General features: G+C 47.7%; 1 protein-coding gene across 2 annotated transcripts in view; it reads left to right on the top strand.

Annotated features, from left to right (window-relative positions):
• Window positions 1-697: 697 nt before the first annotated feature.
• Window positions 698-18,998, top strand: part of NNMT (nicotinamide N-methyltransferase) — a 55,784-nt gene continuing 37,483 nt past the window's right edge. For both annotated transcript variants that reach the window (XM_074015253.1, XM_074015254.1), the window contains exons 1-2: window positions 698-769; window positions 13,514-13,688. The gene's annotated coding sequence lies outside the window, so the exon portion shown is untranslated. The remainder of the gene's footprint in view (window positions 770-13,513; window positions 13,689-18,998) is intronic.

An 18,998-nucleotide genomic window follows, 5' to 3' on the forward strand; every position in this document is an offset into this window, starting at 1 on the left:
AAGGCCTGGCCTGCCAGGGGTGGCACTGGGAGGGTTACCTTTCAGCTCTGTTCTCCTGGTCCCAAGGCCGGGGTCTGTCCGACCCTGGGGTTGCTGAGCAGAGAACCACCTGGAGCTACCCTTACCCCTGGACAATCGTCCAAAGAGGAGGAACAGGTGCAACCCGGGGGCCTCCAGCCCTTAAAAGTTGCTTCTCTGTCTTTGCTTTCTCCCCTCCCTCTTTGCCGCCTGCTCTGCTTTCTTCGTCCCTCCTGCCCCTCACCTTTTTCCTCTCTCCCAGTCTTTTTTCTCCTTTCCACTCCTCACCTCTCTTCCTCATCTGTTGTCTTTTCTCCTTTCTTTTTGCTTTTGTTTCTCTGTCCCACCTTATTTTCCCTCTCCACATATTTCTCATGTGAGAAACCAGTCCTTAACCAAAATTCTATGTTTTTTTTGAGCTGTTGCTTCCCTTCCATTCCCCCAAGCCATCCTGATCCCAGCTTTTCTTGGGCCCCTGCCTATTTCCTCACCCCTACACTCTGCTCCAACTCCCCGACACACACACACACACACACACACACACACACACACACACACACACACGCCTCCTCGCCCCTCCCCCAGCTTCCCTCTCCTCCCTCAGGCCTCAGCTTTCTCTTGACAGATGGGAGGGCAGTGAGCACTCCCTCTTTAAAACAACATTTAATCGCCGTTTTCTGTTCTTGGACATCAAAGCTGGGGCTTAGGCGCTGTGCTGGGGTCGCGGCGGCGCGGGCGCTGGGGAGAGGAGGTGAGTGAATAGGGGCTGGGCTGAATGGGCTTTGTGTGACCGCCGGCTCTGCCAGCTTTACATGCTCTTTGACCCAGATATGATCTCATGGAGAGAAAGGGGCCCTGGCCAGACCAGCCTGAGAATGCTCCCTCCGTGGCCTGACTCAACCCCTCTCCTCCCTGCCTGGGGCAGGCGGCCCCACTGCCGCCCCCTGCCAGCCCCGGCCACCGCTGCCCTCTGCCCCAGCCCTGGCAATTGTGGGCAGCCTCCTCCAGAACACACTCGCCGCCAGGAGGGCACATTGCTGGGGTCAGAAGAGGGGACAGGCACCGAGGCAGGGGCTGGGAAGATGCCACTGCGGGGCTGTAGGGACCTTACGCAGGAGCTCCCCGCATGCCTCGTCGTCTTGGCTGCGTTCAAGGAGGCGTTTGGGTCATGTCAGCCTTAGCAGCTCTCCTCCCAGTGGCTCTGAGGGACTCCTCCCCTGCCCAAGGTGGAGAGCAGAGGCCCGGTGCCAGCAGAGGCTTGCCGAGGACTCAAGCAAGTTGCAGCCCATGAGAAGAGGCGTAAGGGAAGCCAAGGCCAAGGCTGCCTCCCTCCACTCAGCACGGCCAGGCCTTCCCACGTGGGAGCCCCTCACTGCCCTGGCACCAGGAAGGGAGGGGACTGGGGATCTGAAGATGACTGACCTCAGTGCTCTGCCTCGGCCCAGGCCCTCTCTCTCGCTTCCATCCTCTGCTTTGTTTGCCGCCCAGAGCGATTTTCCATAAATGCAAATAGTATCATGTCGCTCCCTGGATGAGAGTCCCCGGTGACTCCTCAGTACTCTGAGGATGGAATTCAAACTCCTTAACAAAGTTCCAAGACACCCTCAGTGACAGAGCCCCTGCTCAGTACCCCAACTTCGTCTCAGGATCACTCTTGAGCCCCTCGGCCAACCCCTACTCTGCTTCAGCCGATGGGACCACGGGTGTTCTGGGCCGCACCGAGCTCCATGCCCCTGTGGGCCTGTGCGCGTGCAGTTTCCTCTTCTCAGAGCTGCACGAACACACACACCCTTTCTGTCTGGCTCTCTCAACTTCTCCTTATTCACTTTTCAGCTCAAACCTTCTCAGGAAACCTTCCCTGGACCCCAGAAGCTGAATTGGGCACAGAGTCTCTATAGCACCATTTAGTCACCTGTTTCCTTCACTGTCACCACGACCAGACTGTCAGTTCCTTGAGGTCAGGAACTGTGTGCTGTCTATCTTTGTGTTCCCAGAGCCTCACGCTGCCTGGCACATGACGGGCACCTGGTAAATCTTTGTTGTATAAATGGCTGAAAGAAGGAGAGGGAGACGGAGGGAAACAGAGAGGTAATTAGCACTCCAGGGCGCATGTTGCAGTTGTCAGGGGCGAGTGAAAGCAGGGATGGAGGAACATCACATGCGCACTCGGGCACCTCCCCAGGACACGTGTACACACGCGGCAGAGGCCCAGTGGGGGACTCCTGCATCCCCACACGTGTGCTCATGTCGATTCATAGACCACCTGACTGACCCGTGTCTGCCACATGCCAGAAGAAGGAGCAGGAGGCAACAGGGCAGTGGCACTTCATAGTTGGGAGCTGCCTGGGTGTTGCTGGGCAGGATGTGGGGCAGGAAAGGGGGTGAGGGGGTGCACATGTAGACACCTGGTCCTTGGCCCATGGGGGCAGGTCCATCCCCCAGCTCTCTGTGTCGTTTCAGGCCCAGCCCCGCCGCCATCCCCACTTCCACTCGTGGGCTGGCAGGAGGGCAGGTTCCTCTCCAGGCTGCGTTTTCTGCTCCCCAGGGGGTGCCTCAGTGAAAGTGAACTCTCTCATTTAAACCTGACTCTGCAGCCCTGCGGCCCCCTGCAGCGCTAATTACCCTGTAGTTCTAAACTGATTGCTGTACACTAAGCTTAAGCCCTCCTTTATTTATTTACTGACTACATTAATAGCAAAGCCACGCTGTGTTCAGCCGCTCCCAACTGTACACCGGCTGGCTGCACCCGTTCCCTCATGTCTTCCTAGGGAGGCGGGGTGCAGAGATGCAGCCTGGCACCGGGCCCATTACCCACCACCCTGACTGAGTCTCCAGGGCCAGATGACGTGAGAAATCATTGGCTTCAGCCATAGCTACCCCGGCACCCAACGGGGCTCCTCTTATTCTGACTCTGTGACAGAGTGGGAGCACCCAACACACAACAGCTCACCAACCAGAGGAATCTGCTATTCACAGCACACTCAGAATGCTGCCGTTCAGCCTTCACTTGTGGGATGAGGTGCCGTGCGCTGGCCTCATTTTACAGATGGGCAAACTGAGGCTGTGACTCCATAGCTGGTAGGTGGTGTCTCAGGCATGCTGTCCATGGAGGAGATGGCCGCCCCACTTGTCCCCAGCCAGCCAGGTTTGACAGTTTCTGTTGTGTGTTCCCATAACTTCTACCCCTTGCCACAAGAAAGGAAGCCATTCCCTAAGTGGAACTGAAACTGCTTTTTTGCTCTCAGCTCTTCTGCCTCATTCACCTGCTTGTCCAGAATTTGCTGGCAACTTTGGGAATACAGGCTTTCCTTCATTCTCAGCCTTTACCAAGCAGGTCTAAGTCAGACCTTCGACGCCAGTCCCCACTTTCCCCCAGCACTCACACACCCAGGGATGTCTGGGGAGAGGACTCCCGTGTGGTCAAGCCCCGCCGGTTCTCCCATTCTGGGGTACAGAAGTGCCCATAAACACACCGCTGTCCTTGCCTGCATCTCTGAGTGCCCTCAAATCCCCTGAGGCAGAGCTGGGCCTTGGCCTTGGGGCACAGCAGCTCTCTGAAGACCAGATGGGCCCCATCAGGGTGCAGCATGCAGACCCAAGGAAGCATCCAGGCTCCACTCTGATGCCAAATAGCCTGGTGGCTGCCATGCGCCCCAGAGAAGAGGGGCGGCTGAGATGTGGTCGAATCTGGGATTCAGTCGAGGGGACCTGGGTTTGAGGCCAGCTCTGCTGTGCACCGCGTGACCTTCACTGCATCTCAAAGGTTCCCGACGGCTCCACTTCCTCAACCATAAGACTGGGGTCAGCAATACCTGGTCCACCCATCCTCAGGACGAGTGTGCAGCCGACTAGAGGAACGATGTGAACCAGCCTTCTAAACACCATGACGCTATAAACGTGAGTTATCAGTGGGGACAGACTCTGGCTGGTCTGGAAGGGGAGCTGGGGTCCCGGACATTTATTTCTAGAACAGGAGCCCTCGGAGCCGGGACCCAGGAGCCTGGCGTTCCGGAGCGAGTGAGGCTGCTGCCGGCATCTCGGGGACTCTGTCTCCACCTAGTGGGCGCTGACTGCAGGTGCTTCTGCTGCTAAGGCCGCCCAGAAAGCAACTGGGGTTGCACATCCCTTTAAAAGCTGCATTGGGGCAGGGCGCGGTGGCTCACGCCTGGCTTTGGGAGGTCGAGGCGGGCGGATCAGGAGGTCAGAAGATCGAGACAGTCCTGGCTAACACAGTGAAACCCCGTCTCTGCTGAAAATACCAAAAAAAAAAAAAAAAAAAAATTATCCAGGTGTGCTGGCGGGCGCCTGTAGTCCCAGATACTCCGGAGGCTGAGGCAGGAGAATGGCGTGAACCCGGGAGGCGGAGCTTGCAGTGAGCCGAGATGGCGCCACTGCACTCCAGAGTGGGCGACAGAATGAGACTCGGTCTCAAAAAAACAAAACAAAACAAAACCCTGCCTTTTATTTCCGCCGGGCGCGATGGTTCACACCTTTAATCCAGCACTTTGGGAGGCCGAGGCGGGTGGATCACCTGAAGTCGGGAGTTTGAGACCAGCCTAACCAACATGGAGAAACCCCATCTCTACTAAACAAAAATAAAATGAATTAGTCGGGCGTGGTGGTGCACGCCTGTAATCCCTGCTACTCCGGAGGCTGCGGCAGGACAATCGCTTGAACCCGGGAGGCAGAGGTTGTGGTGAGCCGAGATGGCGCCATTGCATTCCAGCCTAGGCAACAAGATCGAAACTCCGTCTCAAAACAAACAAACAAACAAACAAACAAACAAACAAACAAACAAGCTGCCTTGGTTCCTTTGGGTCCCCTGCTATCCCAGGTCAGGGTAGGGCTGAATAAGGAGGGAATGTGGTCCAGATTTGTGCCAGAGAAGAAATGCTTTAAACTACTTGGGGTTGGGGGGCGGTGTTCAGCTGGGCCTTTCCAGAAGTCCTCCTGACTCAATATTTCTTTCTGGACTGTTCTTCTCCCGTCCACCAGCTGGCCATATCAAAGGCAACTCCTCCCATCCCTAAAAAGTTAATGGGAAGCTGTTGTCAGTCAGCCCCAGCCCCAGGGATAGGCGAGGCCTCCTCTTGTATTGAGGTAAGATCAAACTCAGCTGGAATTCAGCTCCTCGAAAGCTTTGTGACTGGGAAAGGAGCAAGCAGTCCTCGAAGGGTTTGCAGAAGGAGCCCAGAGTGCCCCTAGGGCTGGGTCACTGAGACCCTGGGACATGACAGAGGCTGCAGTGCAATGGGACAAACTCTTACTTCCTGAGGTCCTGAACCTTCCAAGAGCCTAAAAACCCATAATGGAGGGTCGCTGAAGTCAGCTCCTGCCTTTAAATCCAACTGCCCTTTTCAATTTTTTTTTATTTTAATTTTTTTTGTCTTCAGCTTTTAAGTTCAAGGGTACACATGCAGGATGTGCAGGTTTGTTACACAGGCAAATATGTGCCATGGTGGTTTGCTGCACAGATCATCCCATCACCTAGTTATTAAGCCCAGCATTCGTTAGCTATTCTTCCTGATGCTCTCCCTTTCACCCCCTAACCAACACAGACCCTAGTGTTTGTTGTTCCCCTCCACGTGTCCATGTGTTCTCATTGTTCAGCTCCCACTTATAAGTGAGAACATGCAGTGTTTGGTTTTCTGTCAAACTGCCCTTTTACTGCAGTAAGTGAGCCTGGCGCCTGTCCTAAACCCTCCACACCCCACTTCCGACTCTAAGAACCGGTTGACCAGCCAACCTCTGGACTCTGGGTCCACAGATGATTTGACTGGAAGCGATCTTAGGACAGGCCATCTTGTCACTCTCCTTGCCTCTGGGCACCTCCAGCCATCTCAAATGGATGCAACTAAATGGTTTGGAAAACCCCTCCAACCCAAAACTTCTAGGATTCTAGGACTGTACTATAGAGCCAACTATCAAGATCCTCAGAGAAACACATCCCCTGGCTTCCTATCACCTGTCAGCGCTTTTTAAAGCAGCAGATTTCACTTTGTGTTCCCCTCCACGCCGATCAGTGTGGCCTTCAGCATAGAGTGAGCTTCTACTGACACGAGCTGGAGAGAAAGAGGAAGTGCATCATGACAGCTCCTCTGATGGACGAGGTAAGGGAAAGATCTTCCCTAGTAACTCCCCATTTGGGAAGAAGGGGTCACAAATGGCGGGGGAGATGGGGACACTGGCCCCCACCAGCTCAGCTTGAGGGATACTCACCTTACTCTCGGAAATCTGCCGATGACCATTCCTCCTTCACCGCCATCCCAAGCATAGGTACTTGACCTTTTCCTGAATTCTCTACAGCTGAGACCAGCTGAATTCTTTTCCTGAATTCTCTGGCACAGCTGAGACCAGCCTGGGACGTTTAAATTAGATTTCTCTGAAGTCTCAAGGATGGCAAAAGAAAACAAGCACCAATGAAACTGACTACCCCCATGTTTCTAAGAGAAAAAAAGTTAATTTTTTACAATTATGATTATTTGCTTTTCTCTTTTCTCCTTTCTCCTGTTCCCTGCTTCCTACTTAGCTCTTTAGAAATGATTATAACCTTGACCTTCCCTTCACCACACACTCCCTGCTGGGCAAACTTATCTGATTGTGTGCTTACTTAGCAGCTCCAGAGCCCAGCTCTCTCCTACCAGGAGCTTGCGTCGAGAGACAGCAGTCAATTTACAACCTGAATTTACAACCTGAAGTGTGCCCACTACAAAACTCTTTCCCACCTGAAGAGTATCTCAAGATCATGGCCACTTTGTAACCTAGCTCTGCCCATGATGGCACCAGCCCAACCACCTGGTAGATAACGCACAAACCATGTAGACCCCACACCTACTCACTCCCTCCCCTGTACGCTGTACATACCAAGTCCCCCTTTAAAAGCCCCGACTTTCTGCCCCCAAAGTGAAGTGCTAGCCTTAAATGCAGAAGCCTGGACTTCCTCCCCTAAGCTAAACTTTGGAATGAAATCAGTGTCTTTATACCAGACCTCTTGTTGAACTCTATAAGTGGCAAGCGACTGAACCTCCAGTTTGGTTACACCAAGAACAGCATAACATTAGATCACCCGGTTCACAGGCAGCAGCATGGGTCTGCCATGTCATGCCTTCCTTCCTGGTTCTCTGCCTGCCTTCAGGAGACAGGGCCCATCTTTCATCCCAGCCACTGACAAGTCTGGTAAAATGAGACCCAGAGTGACGTGGGCTTCCGGTTTCTAATGGACTATGTGTCTGTCCTCCTCTTAAAGTCAGCTACTCCTCTTGTGCTCTGGATCATATCCTCTCAGTCTTTCCAAGCTCTTTGCTCCTGTGCTTGTCTTCTCTTTGCTATATCTGTTTCCCCCTCTCCTCCTGATTATTCACATCAGCATAGAACACCTCCCATTTTAGCAAACCTTTCCTTGAGCACACATCCCCCTTTAGCTTCCACCCATATTGCTCTCTTCCTTGGAAGAGCAAAATTCTAGAGAGCTGTCTGCAGACCTTGCCTTCCTTCCTTTTTCTTACAACAATTTCCAATTGGAGTTTTATCTCTGTTATTCCTTTAAAATTGTCTTTTCAAGTTCATTAGTGGTTCCACCATGCAAAATGCAATGGCTTCTTTGCTGGTCTGAAAATATAGGATTAACATACAGTTTCTTCCTGCTACCCTCTCACAACATAGTCACACACAGCTTCTGACACCTAATGTAGGGGGCTTCTCCCCACACACCAAGCAAGCACTCCTCCAGCAGCTGACACCAGCTGGGTGCCCTCTAAGTCAATTCAGTTCCAACACTACCTACCTGGAGATAGCATCAGATCCCACAGGTTAAGGGTTCAGTCCCACAAAAGTGCTTTCCACGTCCAATGCCAATCGCAAGCTCCAGGTTGTTCGACCTGTGCTTCTGATGACCGGCTATATATCAGGGTTCCCACAACCTCCTCATTGGGTTTGATTAATATGCTAGAGTGGTTCACTGAACTCAGGGAAACATCCACATTTACCTATTTACTATAAAGGATATTACAAAGGATACAGTTGAAGAGGTATGTAGGGCGAGGTACGGGAAGGGGCTTGGCACTTCCATGCCCTCCCTGGGTGTGCCGCTCTCCAGGAACTTCCAGGGATGCAGCTGTGTGGAAGCTCTCTGAACCCTGTCCTTTTGGGTTCTTATGGAAGCTTCATTTTGTAGGCATGATTGATTAAGTTACTGGCCATTGGAGATCAACTCAACCTTCGGCCCCTCTCCCCTTCCTGGATGTTGCGGGGTGGGGGTGAAAGTGCCAACCCTCTAATCCTGCCTTGGTCTTTCCAGCAACCAGCCCCCATCCTGAAGCTGCCTATGGGCTGCCAACCCCCAGTAAACTCATTCACATATGAAAAGGCACTTTCAGCATAAAATCACTTTGAAGCTTTCAAGGATTTTAGGAGTTGTACGCCAAGAGACAGGGATGAAGACCAAATATATATTTCACAATATCACAGCTGGCTTTATCTTGCTTGATCTCCCAACAGCTTTCTACATAACTGACTTGCTCCTTTTGGAAACACTTCTGGTTTCCCCTCCCTCGCTGGCTGCTGCTTCTCAGTCTCATTGGCTCACCCCATCATCTCCTGCTGGAGCTCTGGATATTAGACAATCTCTGAAAGGTTCCTTGACGCTCTTCCCTTATCTAGTTACATTCTCCCCCACCCTGATGTCTCATCTCTTTCTGTTGCTTTTAGGGTGTACCTCTGGGAGATTATTCCTTAACTGTTCCCTGGCCATGTTTGAAGTGAGTCCTGGGGTTGAGTCTGCCTTGGGACAGCGTGGCTTTCAGGACCAGCCCAATTCCTGCTTGTGCAAGTTTGGGAGACTGAGTATGGTTTTAAGCTTTGAGAGTCAAAGACATTATCAGGCAAGGTTCATGGACTTTTGGCAATTCAGTTTCTCCAAAAATAGCCTTTGGCTGTGTTTGCTTCCAATCGATTTCTTATGCCAGTAATCCATTAACCACGGTTAAAGTTCTTTCCTCGACTTAGTTGTCCAATCTGTTATTATTATTTTTTTTTCTTCTGCACCTCCAAGTCTCCTTGTCAACTTCCTGGTGGCTACTTTGGGGTCATCTGAAAGTCAGCTTGGGTGGGAAAAGCAACACCTTTAATCTGATGTTTATCACAGTACTCTCTTTGTAAGGTAATTTTTAATGGTGAGCCTTTAATGCTTGAAGTCTTTTCCAGTTTCATTCCTGTAATTTAGAGTCCAGAAGCAGTTAGGTTTCCTATATCCAAGAAAACCCAAATTTTTGGATTCCTCCTACTTACGTTCATTTCTTCTTGGGAAATTGTCAGTTATTACCTGAACGCATCTCTTCATAGTAATATCTTGCTACAAACACCGAGGAGCAATCAACACGTACTAATATTACGTCCCCCACCCCACCTTGCTGTTTCCCTTAGAACTAGAGACTTAGTATATACTTGACTTAGTTTCCCTTTTAAGTTGTTGCAGATAAGAGTTTTCCTAAATGTTTTATTCATGCCTATCACAGGGCTCTTTCTAACTAGCCATCTTTCTCTTCTTGCTGCCAGCAAAGGCTCTAAATAAACTTGCCACTGTCTATCTTCTTCTGACCATCTTCTTCCACTCTTTTCCCTCCTCTATACCCAGCCTCACTCTGATTCATTTGTTTCCAGAACAGGACAGGCGTTTGCATGTGCTGTTCCCACTGCCAAGAGCTCCTTGCCTACCCCCACCCCCAATCCCACCCCATATCTTTGCATGGCTGCCTCCTTCACATATAATTTGGGTCTCAGCTCAAATATTGCCTCTCAGTGGGGTCTTACCTGACCATCTGCTATGGTTTGAATGTGTCCCCCAGAAGTTTATGTGTTGGAAACTTAATTCCTCTGCCTTCATGAATGGATTGATACTATCATGGGAGTAGGTTTCTTGCCTTGATAGTGGCTTTGTTAGAAAAACAAGCTCTCTCTGGCTTGCTTGCTCTGTCTTGCCATGCAATTCTTTTACCATGTGATGACACAGCATAAAGGCCCACACCAGATGCTGGTGCCATGCCCTTGGACTTCCTTGCCTCCAAAACCATGAGCGGAATAAACTTTTATTCTTTGAAAAATGGTATTAATTATAACAACAGAAAATAGACTGAGACACCATCCCATCTAAAGTTTGTTTTCAGCTGGGCACGGTGGCTCACACCTGTAATCCCAGCACTTTTGGAGGCCAAGGCAGGCAAATCAAATGAGGTCAGGAGTTCAAGACCAACATGGCCAACACGATGAAACCCCATCTCTACTAAAAATACAAAAATGAGCTGGGCGTGGTGGTGCACACCTGTAATCCCAGCTACTCGGGAGGCTGGGGCAGGAGAATCGCTTGAACCCAGGTGGCAGAAGTTGCAGTTCACAAGACCATGCCACTGCAGCCTGGGCGAGAGAGCGAGACTCCATCTCAAATAAATAAATAAATAAATAAATAAATAAATAAATAAATAGTTTGTTTTTCCTAGCATTTACACTGTTTGATATGATCTTCTTTGTTCGTTTACTTGTCACATCATGTCCTAGTCCCCGGTATGTGGACCCTGTGAGAGCCAGGGCCTTGTCTGCCACCATATCCTTGGCGTTAGGAACTGTGCTCGCCACACAATTGTTATGACTACAAATCCCAATACCTACATAATAGTCATTGGATGCCAGACACTGTTTTATTTCTCTGTTAACAATATTTTAATATTTTTAATGAATTATGTATATTTCAAATATACATAAAAATAGAATAATATGATGAACCCCACATAATACCCATCACCCAGATTCAACATTGTCCAGATTTTGCCACACTTGCTTCATCTATTCTTCTGTCTTTTGTTCCTTTTCTGTCTTTCATTTCTTTTTTCTTTCTTTTGTTTCTGGTGAAATGTTTTAAAGAAAATCCCAGACATCATGTTGTTTCATCACGACATACTCCAATTCGTGCATTTTTCAAAATGAATTTTTCTCATTTAACCTCAGTGCCATTTATATCTTTCCAAAATTAGGAATGATTCCTCAGTATCCTCACTCAGTCTGTATTCAGATGTTCCTGATGGCTTCAGAAATAACTTCTTAAAGCTGATTTATTTGAATTAGGAGCAAAAATCATACCCACACACTGCATTGATTCGTTATTCCTCTTAAGTTTTGTTTTCTCCATGCTGTTAACTTGTTGTAGAAAGGGGTGATTATTAGTAACTATTCAGTTATGAGATGATGAGGGCCTGAAATGGGGCTGGGTAGCAGGAGTGAAAGGAGGAAATGATCTGAAGAGACCTTATGGAGCAGAGTCATCTGGTTAACCCAGCTTTAGGCCAGTGGGCTGGTGACATCGCTGACCTTTCTGAGACACTTGGGAGCTACAAGATCAACAGTGGCCTTGTTTCCTCTTACAGAGTCCCTCGTGTGACAGCTGAAGGAAACCTCACAGATGAGCTAATTGTACCTCTTGTTTTAGTCACTTTTCCAGCCTCTCCCAGTGAGGCAGAACATCGGTACAGTCCTCCCACTTGTTCACAAAGTTCCCTCTTTATCTTGCATCCTCTGGAGCTTGTTAGGAGAGGGTCAGCCTCCATACATGGGACTTACTATGGTTCCCAAACCAGCCATGCAACCAAGCTTATGACTATTTAAAAATATACTGAAACAGGCTGGGTGTGGTGGCTCAAGCCTGTAATCCCAGCACTTTGGGAGGCCGAGACGGGCGGATCACGAGGTCAGGAGATCGAGACCATCCTGGCTAACCCGGTGAAACCCCGTATCTACTAAAAAAAATACAAAAAACTAGCCGGGCGAGGTGGCGGGCGCCTGTAGTCCCAGCTACTCGGGAGGCTGAGGCAGGAGAATGGCGTGAACCTGGGAGGCAGAGCTTGCAGGGAGCTGAGATCCGGCTACTGCACTCCAGCCTGGGCCACAGAGCGAGACTCCGTCTTAAAAAAAAAATATATATATATATACTGAAACAGCTGGTTCCCTGCCTTAGACCTCCTGAATCAGAATTTGTGGGCGTGCTCTACCTGGGAATCTGAAAGCAGCTGTGTCATAGGTTTTGTCTGGTTTTGTCCAGTTTTGTAGTTGTTTATGGTGAAAGGCAATTCCAGTAACTGTTACTCTGTCATGGCCAGAAGAAAAATTTCTATTCTGATTTTTAAATTTGAATTCATTCATTTAATCCTTTCACCAACTCTAAGAGGTAGTTTAGTATCCTTGTGTTTTCACACATTTAAAAAAAAAGTTGGGGCAAAACGAGACTAAACAACTAATCCATGGACACATTTTTGTAAGTGTTAGAGTCAGATTTTGAATCTAGGCAGTTTAGCTCCAGACTCTGTGCTCTTATACATCAACCTATTATCTTACATAATATCTGCTTAATGAATGTATTTTGGATAAATGCGGTGAAGGCTTTCTCTTCTTTCTTGCCCGTTTAACTTCTGTTCTCCTTGCCAGAAAAATCTCAACCTTACCTCAATCCAATGTCTTCTCTTCTGCACCAAGACGTCTCAGCACACTGCAGAAAATCCAACTTCTGGGCGGATTGAATTCCTGTCAGGTTATCTGGGCCCTCAGCAATCCCTAACAATTCTGTATTTCCCTAGTTTTTGCCTTCTGTTTTCCGTAGGGTTTTTGTCCGAATCTCAAACACCTGCACCTCCCTATTCATTATTTTCAGGAAAAACACCATTTACAGCTGTGAACTCTCAGTTTTCTACTTATCCCTTATAAATTTGACTTGTATTGGCATCTGTCCTTGCCTTTCCTCCACTGTCAAAGTATTTAGTGTTTCTCTATCAGAGGCTCATCCACTTTTAGCTACTGCCCTGTCTTTCTTCCCTTTCACAGCCAAGCTTTCAGAGGTGTTGTTTGCATTTTCTGCCTGCACTTCCTCAGCACCCTCTCACCTCCAGCACTACAATCTGGCTTCTGTACTCATTACTTTATTCATTTACTAGTGTTAGCTTTTATTTTTATTAATTTTGTCATTGCATGTTATTTAAATGTACTTGTTATTCTTTTTTTAACTTCTTGATTTAGATGCTTAATTCATGTATTAATTATCTTCTGTTATTAATATAAGTAATTAAAGTCATAGATTTTCCTATCCTTTGTGTCCTATAGATTCTTATGTGTAGAGTTTAAAAAATTCTAGATAGTTTTCAATTTTTTTGGTTCCTTCTTTGGTCCAAAAATGTTTAAGAAAAAAATTTAAAATTTCTGGGTGGTAGAGTCTTTTTGTTTTTGTACTGAATATTTATTTTGTTGCAATTTGATCAGAGAATATTTTGTATTATTTCTACCTTTTGAGAATTTAAACAATTTCTTTGTGGCTTTTTATATAGTCAGTTTTTGTGAATATTCCATGGGTACCTTGAAAAGAAGGTATATTTTCTATTTTTAGATTAGAATATTCAATATGTGAATTAACTAGATTTGAATTATTAATTACATTTTAATATTTTCTATATTCTCATTTACTTAGGAACATGTGAACAGAGGAAACCTGTGCACTTTCCCTGGGCATAGCCTAGAAAGTGTCAAGACCCCAGACTCATCTCTATTCTCAACGTGGTGCTGAAGCAGAAGCAATGCTTTGATGGTTGTTTCACAACCCTGAGTATCGTAAGCAGAGGGAGAGTGATTTCCCTTACTCCCAGGTGAGTGTATGAGTTTGCTAGTATTACCATAACAAAAGATCACAGACTGGGTGGCTTCAACAGCAGAAATTTATTTTCTCACTGTTCGGGAGGCTGGAAGTCCAAGATCAAGGTGGCAGTAGGGTTAGTTTCTAGTGAGGTCTCTCTCCTTGGCTTGCAGATGGCCTCCTTCTCACTGTGTCCTCCTGTGGCCTTTTCTCTGTGTGTGTTTCCCTCTTCTGATAAGGATAGCAATCCTACTGGATTAAGGCCCTATTCTATGACCTCATATAACCCTAGTTACCTTTTTATTTAGTTCTTTTATTTTTTTTCTTGTCTTGCTTTGTTGCCAAGGCTGGAGTGCAGTAGCATGATCTTGGCTCACTGCAACCTTTGCCTCTCAGGTTCAAGCAATTCTCCTGCCTCAGCCTCCCGAGTAGCTGGGATTACAAGCATGCATCACCACACCCTGCTAATTTTTGTATTTTTTTCAGTAGCGACAGGGTTTCATCATGTTGGCCAGGCTGGTCTGGAGCTCCTAACCTCAAGTGATCCACCTGCCTCAGCCTTCCAAAGTGCTGAGATTACAGGCGTGAACCACCGTGCTCAGCCCCTAATTACCTTTGTAAAGGCTCTATCTCCAAATACAGTGATCATATTGGAGCCAAGGGGTTCAACATATGAATTTTGGGAAGGGGCAGGGAGGAAGGCATAATTCAGTCCATAAAAGTGAAGAATGGGGATAAAAGAGAGAGGGAAGTTTGTTTTAAAAGGGAGAAAGATGTTGAGATTGGGTAAAGGGGATGTTGCAACCTTTTAAAATCTGTGATCTCAGACCAAATTATACAATATAATCTCAGTAGGTGCCAGTAGTAGGGACAAATGTTAGCCCTTGTGTCTGGCACTAAGTACCACCCACCCCAACCCCAGTGACGGGAGCCTCTAAATGATGGAGATTTAATGTCTGCTACCCATTTGAATGGTGACTTGAAGAAGAAATTCAGTGCAGTTATAGAGCAGGTGCTTTTTGTACACTTATCCCACTGCATCTATGGCTCGAACTCAGGTCTCTCTGTGAGTTTTTGACCTGCATCTGGGTTAGAGTCAATTTTTCAGCCTTACGCCAAGCATGCTCCAAATGAAACTCCTCATTTCTCTTCATGTCATCCTCTTCACTCTCATCTAAACCTGTTCTGCTTCCTGTGTTCCCTAGTTTACGAATTACCAGCATCCACTCAGTGGTCTGGCACAAAAACCAGGGTGTTGTGTTCGGGAGCTGAAAACACTAAAGACTAAAACCCAATGAAGACATCTTCATCCTAGTATCTCACAGCTCCTGGTGGTTCCCGTTAGATTTTGTTTAAAAATTAATTATGTATGCTACTTAAAAACCCACTGTAGAAGAGAGTGCAGTACAGTGGAGCAGAAGAGATGGGAAACCGTAAGCTGCTGAAAAGCCTGGGGGCTGGTTGAGGGGGGCATCTGTGCAGAGAAAGAACTGGAAGGAGGGAGAGGTGGTGGTGACAGAGGTGAATACCTGGGAGAGGAAGTTTCGGGAAACTTCCTTCGTCAGCTGCTCAATTCTTCACCTAAATGTCTAGAGGTGGAGCTGGGGTTGGGGGGATGGTTATTGAGTCTGAACTCAGTCAAGAAGGTCCCAGGGAATCAGATGGTTTGCTCCTTCCTGGACAAACTCCCTGCCCTCCATGACTCTTCGGGGACCCACAGCACCTGACATCTTTCGGGTAGATTGTGAGCCCACAGCCCGCCTGGACTACTTCAAATCCAGCCAGCATCTTTTGGGAAACGGATTCTTCCATTTCCTGCAGAAGGACTATGATGACATGATTAAGTCAGATGCTGATCTCCTTCAACCTTGTGGGAGGTCTGTGGGTGCTCAGGGTAGCTGTGAAAACTTTACATCAGGTGCAGATCTACTTCAACCCTGGGGCAGGGTTGGTGAGAGCCACCAGGTAACTGACGGACACTTTGGACCTTCAGAGTGTGTGAAACTGCCCTATGGGAAAATTTTAATTCCACTTGATACATGGTCCATGGTGGGAGACCTTCAAAGTCTCTGACGTTTCCGAGGTCTAGATTTCCTGCCCCCATAAAGTCTAAGAGCTGTATCTTTGATGGTCCTGAGGGAAGCTGCGAAGGCATCGGAAAGCAGGAAGCCTCTCTCCACCTGCAGGGTGGCCTTGACTGCTCTGCCCCGTCACCACTGTGGCTCATGAAAACATCATTGTGGATGGCTTCCAGATTTGCCCCTAGGGAAACAATGGTACTAGCCAGGTTGGACCATTGAAATCAAATAATGGGTATCTTTTCATGATTAACAGGAGAAAAAATTAACATAACCCACTAGGTAGACTTTTCCCACTTAAAATTTTTCTGCCATAAACTTTTCTTAAACCTCTGATGCCTGCCTCAGCCTATCTGCCACTGTACCCTACGGATAAAACAAATGAGCGGGGAGCAAATGAAGAGTAGCAGCAGAACCCAGGAGTGAATAAGCATGCTAAGTTCAATAGCCTGTGTTTCTGTATTTCCTGGATCTGCATGCATGTGCCTCTGATTTTATATTGCCTATGGACCTGACTACTGTAGTGTGGTATGTTTCCTGCTGGCAAAATTGTTCATAATTTGTGTATTAGAATTAAAGAGATGACTATTTCCTGTCATTCTACAAAAAGGGCCAAGACTTCCAGGTGCTCTGCCATCTGAAGACATTTAAAGACCAGTTACAACTCAGGGATAAGAGGGTGAAAGCTTCCAGCTTAGGCAGATGGCAAGAGGTGCTTCTTGCTGAACAAGAGGTTAGAGGCTGGGCCAGAGGAGGAATTATAACAGGTTCAGCTCGTTTTCTCTCTTCACTGCCTTGTTCATTTTGGAAGCCCCTTGCCAGAATCCAAATGATATTGATATTTTGTGTCAACCCAGTTTCTCCCTAGCTGGAGAGAAGGCAAGATGGGAATAAGAGACCAAGGGTTCTGTGTGTAGACCCTATATTCTCATTTTAGTCCCCATGCTGCCAAGCGAGATTCTTAGAACACAGTTGACACTTAATAAAGGTTTAAGGCCGGGCGCGGTGGCTCACGCCTGTAATCCCAGCACTTTGGGAGGCTGGGGCGGGTGGATCACCTGAGGTCAGGAGTGTGAGTCCAGCCTGGCCAACATGGTGAAACCCCATCTCTTCTAAAAATACAAAAATTAGCCAGGTATGGTGGCATGTGCCTGTAATCCCAGCTACTCAGGAGGCTGAAGCAGGAGAATCACTTGAGCTCAGGAGTTGGAGGTTGCAGGGAGCTGAGATCGCTCCATTGCACTCCAGCCTGGCAATGGAGTGAGACTTCATCTCAAAAAAAAAAAAAAACAAAAAAAAAAAAATTTGAGACCATGTTACAGATGGTCTCCCTGGGGCCATACAGCACTTCAGTGAAGAACACTTGGAATAGGAAAGCAAGTGTCCTCATGAATGTGACCAGGTATCTCTGAACAGTTAATTTACAGTGGTTGATTGGCAGTTGAAGTGACAAAGCTGGTTCTCTACTCATTGCTGCCCCACCCCTCAGTGCCTTCCTGCTCCTAACACTCCCCTCCTACCCAAAGCATCCCTGCTCAGTGCTGGGGACTGTGCTCAGTGGTGCCTAAGGCTGTTAGTGCAGATTAAATTCCAAATCTTAGAGTTTGCGTTCCCAAGTGGCTGACTCTTCACCCCAAACAAGCATGTCTCTCTAAAAAGTTTAGAGAAAGTAGAACTTTTTGGGTGGACCTCAGAGCCATGCTTCAGTACTGATGATTTAGAAATATTCTTGTTCTAAAATAGGTGGGCTGATAGGAAAGTGACTAATTGGCATTGGCCCTGAGGCCACCATTATCAGCTCCTCTCTGCCTGGGAGTCTGTCTAGGAGACCATTGCTTCCAACTACACGGACAAGGATGGCCTAGAGCTGAACAGGTGGCAGAGACAGAGGCTGCAGTCATTTAACTGGTCTCCAGTGGTAAAATATGTATGTGAGCTTGAAGGGATTAGGTAAGGAGTTCGGTGTTTGTTTTTGCACCTTGAGGATACCAGAGCTTCACATGGCTCTCTGAATCAAGAATTTTCTGTGGGGGTCATGTAGAAATGGCAAGAAAGATGGAGACTAAGAAAGAAGGACGTCAGTGGAACTGCAGGAAGAAGAAAGGAAGAGCGAGTTCTATAAAGCCCAAAGGAGGGAACTGAAATAGATGGCTAGAGACAAGCCTGGAGCCAGAAGGAAACTGTCCCAGATGCCAGGATCTGAGCCCAGGCATATGCATAACAGGCAGGATGACAGTCTGCTGGCTTTTGATGGCAGGCAACCGTTCTGACTGGTCAGTGTTCCTGTTGTTCCAATTATAGCCTCCAGACTTTTGACCCCAAACCTGTGGAACGTTTCTGTGGGTCTCCTGAGGTGACCTTTCACTGCTGGGAACAGGGCAACACAGAGAAGGCCATCACTGGGATTGGAGTTGCGAATGGAATTAAGACCAATCTAACTTTGAGGCAGAATAGAATTTACTTAGCTTGTGTAATTTCGGGGCACCAGGAAAGTCCGCCATAGCATCTTCACTCCCAAAATACCCCATACCCCAGTTAAGTAAGAAGGTTGAAGTTGTTCATTAAGTCCTTCTTCCTTTTGCTTAAGACAGTGACATTTGTAATATACTATTGAAGAGCTGTAAAGAGTAACCCTTTAAGTGCTCGTCCTTATTTCATAAGCTCGTCATTCATACCTCAGTATGAATGAGCTGCACATCCTGTAATAGGTATTTAAGAAGAGAATGTGTGTGACAACTGAGTGGAGTGTGTGGCCAGGGGACACTGGGAGGGAAAGATGATGGAGGTACTGGACATCTTCAACAACGTCTACCAAGCTCACTTTGTACGAATAGTTTTGCTCTGCTGGTGCCAGGCAGACTTTCCATTCCCCTTGCACTTGCCTGACTTGTTTTAAGGCATGGACCAGGCAGAGAAAGAAGAATGGGCTGATTGTCAGAAGCACATTGCAGAGAGAGAGGCGGCAAGTGGAAAGAGCACTGACTGCAGGGTTGGCAGGCCCTAGGCTTGCCTGTGCCAATAGCTGATGTCACAACTATGTCTCCAGGACTCGGTGTCTTCCTCTGTAAAAGGAGTGACCTGATTCTGATATTCTGAGTTTCTGTGAGTGTGTGTATGGGTTGCGGTTAGGGTTACGGTTAGGTTTTGGGTTAGAATATTCTGATATCTTGCGAGTGTGCATATGGGTTAGGGTTAGGGTTAGGGTTAGAATATTCTGGTATCCTGTGAGTTGTGTATAGGTTAGG

This window comes from Macaca fascicularis, chromosome 14 (genome assembly GCF_037993035.2).
Source record: "Macaca fascicularis isolate 582-1 chromosome 14, T2T-MFA8v1.1".
Classification (NCBI taxonomy): domain Eukaryota; kingdom Metazoa; phylum Chordata; class Mammalia; order Primates; family Cercopithecidae; genus Macaca; species Macaca fascicularis.